At 38.5% G+C, this 4,986-nt stretch overlaps 1 protein-coding gene across 3 annotated transcripts in view; it reads right to left on the reverse strand.

Moving 5' to 3' along the window:
* The window catches only part of DOCK10 (dedicator of cytokinesis 10), a 366,705-nt gene that overhangs the window by 186,334 nt on the left and 175,385 nt on the right, over nucleotides 1-4,986 (reverse strand). The gene's annotated exons all lie outside the window — the stretch shown is intronic.

The raw sequence follows: 4,986 nt of genomic DNA on the forward strand, positions 1-4,986 counted from the left end.
CTTCTTCTTCTTCTTCTTCTTCTTCTTCTTCTTCTTCTTCTTCTTCTTCTTCTTCTTCTTCTTCTTCTTCTTCTTCTTCTTCTTCTTCTTCTTCTCCTCATCCTTCTATAAGTTTGCCAGGTGGCCACCCAACATGTTAGGAGCCTTTCTTCCTTGAATTGTCTTGATATCTTTGTCACATGGAGAAAGATAACAAGCTCGAATTTGGGTAGGAATGAGGCAGGTGGATTGTTCATCAGTGAAATCTCAGTTTTGTTACATCACTAGCCCATATGTTTTATCTTGATCACACACCACCCTCTGATGAAATCTGTTTAACTCTACTATTTATGACAGGTTTTTCTAATGTAACCTGAGTTTCCAGTCAAGTCTGGAGCATTTTGCATGAACCTCTCTTAATTGGTAGAGGGAAGGCTGACAATCTCATGTGACTACTCTGTTCATGAAGAACAGAGCTGGTATGAAAACTTTGGAAATGAGACATTTCTTCTTTGAGACTCATGTGGTTTCAGAATCTCTTCAGAACAGAAGTAAAGAGAAAGACTCTACTACAAACATGTAGGAGAAGGTGGCTCTTCAACATGAGCCTGATTTCTAGTTTGCTTCCCTAGAAATTTTGGGGAGTTTCCCCTTGGGTGAGATATTGGTTGAGTGTGATTTCATCTCACTCCTATCTAAAAAGATTATTCATTTTATAATTTCTAGTACATTCTAATATGTATAACTTTTCTGATTTTGCTATTTTCTTGGATAAATCGCTGTACTCATTAATTACCATTTGTAATGATCTTTTGTATAACTAGTATTTGGTAGGAACATGTCAAACTAGTGAGTTTAAGCTAATGGCTATCCTCCTTCCCTTTTACGTGACAGCCACCAGGGAAGTTAGCAGTGTCTGAACCTAAATACCATTCCCTTCAACCAGATAAATCAAATTCTAGTCTGGTACCTATTTTTTAGAGTGGAACAGAGCAGGCAGTCATAATTATGGACCATTCTCTTGCTCCTCTACCAGGCAGGAATTAAAGCCTCCCTTGCAGAGGGGTGAGTAAGAATCCCGAGATAGCTATCAAAGCGTCCCCTTCAGTGGTCTGTCTAAACATTCAGTACATCCCATGCGGATGCACATCTTACATGGGCAGCATATTCCTTACACTAGAATTCATTCTGAGAGAGGGATACAATTGACTACAGTCTGGGTAACCTTGGGCTAAGTCCCTTTCTTGTTTGTAAAATGAGGGGGCTGACCTTGATGAATTCTAAGATCACTTAAAGCTCTAAATCTAGGCTCCTATGATTCCTAATGAGTGGTGCAAATATAATTACACTGGCCTGAGTCTGTGTTTCCCAATTTTTTTTATAGGGATCCTTTTGAAAATGAAAAAAAAAAACTTCATGGACTCCTTTATGAAAGTAGCTAAGTACTAGAGAATGAGATGGAAACAAGATTTGGAGATAGAAATGGTACTGGATTATTCATGGACACTTAATCCCCACCTTTTGTCATTATTTCTCCTCGTAATTCTTTGGAAATAAGTGTGCCATGGGGGATGGAGGACAATGCCAGGGCCTATAAGTTGTCAGTCACATAGAAAGAAAAAATGGAGAAACTGTTTTAGAGGCAATGCTGCCCACTGATTTGTGGGAAGAGGAGTAGTAAGGACATCATGGTGCCATTTGGACTGAAACTACCTTACAAACTGGTGAGCTAGGAATCAGTGACGAATGCTTAAAGTTTTAGAGGTCAAGAAGAAATCAGAGGCCACTCAGTGGCCAAATTTGAATATGTATGGATGCTTCTTGACATCCTCTTCCTACTCAAAGCCCAATGGAGTGAGTCCTCTGTGATTTGGGGGTTCTTATTCAGATTTAGAATCAGCCTCTTTTTTTGATTTTATGTTTTTCTTCCTTCAGGAAGGATGTACAGGAAATACATGGTGACAAAACTCAGGGCAGAAAATTTTGCTTTTTTTGGTCAGATAATTCTGTTCAATGTTTTGATAGGGAAGGATAATAATGTCTAATTAATGTCTTATATATGTCTTAAATAATGTCTAATACATGATTTTTGGATTCAAGGAAAATTTCTATTATCTAGGCTTTGTCTGCTGGTTAAGACAGAGGATAGCTGCGTTTGTTTTGTGTGAGAGTATATGTGTGTATGCACGTGCACATATATGTGTCTACATACACATATGTGTATGTGTATATGTATGTGCAAACACAAATACATATACACATATACATACATTATATATACATACCCATATTTTATACACACATTTTCACACAATCTCTCTTCCTCTTGCTTTCTGATATGTTAGAAAATTTCATATTTTTAAGAGATATCAAGTGAGCCTGTCTACTGCTAAAATTTGGGGAGGTAGAGAGATAAGTACAGATAAAACCTCAAATATCCAGAAAACTTAGGTCCTAGATAGTTGAAGGCTTATTCATTTAAACAGAAATTTTACAAAAAATAAGCACTTTGGGTAGAAATGTTCCTAAAATGTATCATATATTTCCTAAATAGAGTGAATAGAATCTTTTCAATGACCTCCTAATAAGTATGAGTTACAATCCTAAACTATAATATAGTGATAGTTTTGAGTTTACTGTCTATAATATTTTTGTCACTGTCAGGCTATTAGCTGTCACTTTTCACTGTACCTCAGTGTGCCACCAATAACAGTCCCTGTCTTTCTTCTAATTTGCTACCTCTTAACTATTATGGTCTTGAGAAGTAGATAATCAAGAGTGTTAAATATTGTATACAAAATAGGACTAAATAGTCTCTGACTGGGAATCTGTGGAACTCTCCTCAAAAGAAAAATGCATGAGCTTAGGTGCATGGACTAGATGAGATTTCTTTGTGCTCTTAAGAGACCTTTTGTAGGGGTCTATCTCTTAGACAGATACCTTTGCCAGGTGATGTGTTACTGTAGTTCAAAATTCAGTTTCCTATTCAGCAATAATATGGATTTATGCCTTTTCAAAGAACACACCTTCAGAAGATAAAGTACCATAGAGGGAGTGCACCAATGAAAAAATTCTATTTCCTTTGCTTCAAAACCCTTCCCTCTTTCTCTCACTATCTGATTCTTGTAGAAGCCTCTGGCTCCTGAGCACATGGGCCTGTCAGTATGTTGCATGCAAAGATTGTTCCCATTCAAAAGGCATCTCTTAGATTTGGGAGCTGAAGACCACATCCTCCTTTCTAAGGAGCTGCCTCCTTAGATATGTACTGACCATGTCTGTTTCAGAATGATTAGTACTTATCAAATATGGTTGAGTTCCTACAGACTAACAGCCACAGAACAGAGGCACACCCACACATCTGTGTGATGAAGGCCATTCTTTTACTGTACATATGCAATTACCGGGCATTTAATATCTTGCCCAGAACACAAAGGAACTTAAAATAAAGGAATGAGCAACACAAAAGCTTGTATTTTTGTGTAGGTAGGGATGGCAGCATTTGCCTTAGTTCAAAGGAAGCCATAATTTCAGGGCAACATTTTCACAGTTTTTAAGACTTTAAATAGTCCTCAGAAATCGAGGCAGGAAAAGGTTAAGCCAGCAAAGACATTTGTTAACGGTATTAATAAGATTGCAAAGAATTGCTTTTCTGAGAACTGGATGCCTTCTGACCACTAGAAACTGCCTTGGCCACAACATACTTCCTGTTCTGTGCTTTAAACCCTTTGGTTGATAATTAAAATGGCTCAGTGGATATAAAGCAGGTCATGAGCTACACTGAAAACTTAAGCCTGGCTCCCTTTTTGGCGATGGAGTTTAAGAAGAGGAGAGAGAAGGGGGTGGGGAGGGAGAGAGACAGAGAATCAGAGACAGAGACAGAGAGAGACAGTCAGAGATAGAGAAATAGAGAGACAGAGAGAGATAGAATCAGAGACAGACAGAGACAGAAAGAATTACATTTCATTCAGGTAAATGCAGGCTGTTTGCATCTACTTTAGAAACTGATTACAATTCAGGCCTTTTCAAGTTCTAGCTTGTGAATTCATGGTCCTCTCCTCTCGACCTCATGTTTGCTCTGAGGATCTTTGCCACACATGGCATAAATCTCCCAAATGAGGTGATTAGGTAAGATTTCATTCCAAACATGTCTTTCTCAGTCACTCAAACCATCATTGCCAACAAGGAAAAATCACTTGTTCCCTTCCCCTTCTTTTTCCCCTTCCTCCACACTAGGGCTGGAAAGGCCTCCTCTGATACAGATGCTACATTTGTTCAAAGAGTGGGAGCAAATGATGGTATTTAAAGCTTTCATTCAGCCTTGCTGGAGAAGTCAAAGAACCTGGAATCAGGAAATTATTATGGCTCAGCTTGTGGTCTTAATTCTGACCTAAACTTGCTTTTGACAAGCACTCTAAATTCAGAGAGGCTGATGTTTCCTGTTAACAAAGACACGTATATGGTCATTTCTAGACTTGGAGACCAGAAAACTTGAATTTGAAGTCCACACTTCCCTTTGTAACCCTACACAACCTACTTATCTTCCTCTTGCCTCTGTTTCCTCACCTATAAAATAGGGCTAAAAATAGCACCTACCCACATACAAGGTCATCAGATAACCTATATAAAAATGCAGAAAGTCTGAAAATTCTATGTAAATATTAGGAATCATTATCACTCTTATTTTATTATGATTTGAAAAGAAGTATGACATAGTGGAAGGATCATTGGTCTTGAAGGCAGAAGATCTGCATTCAAGTCTTGACTTCAGAACTTCCTAGCTGTGTGTCATTTAATTTCTCTAAGTCTCACCTCCCTTGTATGCAAAATGTGGGGGGGGGGGCAAGAGAGGGAGAGAGAGGGAGAGAGAAGAAGAAGGAGGAGGAGGAAGGAGAAAGAAGGAAGAAGAAGAAGGAGGAGGAGGAAGGAGGAAGAAGGAGGAGGAGGAGGAAGGAGGAGGAGGAAGAAGAAGAAGAAGAAGAAGAAGAAGAAGAAGAAGAAGAAGAAGAA

The sequence above is a fragment of the Petaurus breviceps genome, unplaced genomic scaffold (assembly GCF_028583685.1).
Source record: "Petaurus breviceps papuanus isolate PSGF00001 unplaced genomic scaffold, PetGlider_PUasm1.0 688, whole genome shotgun sequence".
Classification (NCBI taxonomy): Eukaryota; Metazoa; Chordata; class Mammalia; order Diprotodontia; family Petauridae; genus Petaurus; species Petaurus breviceps.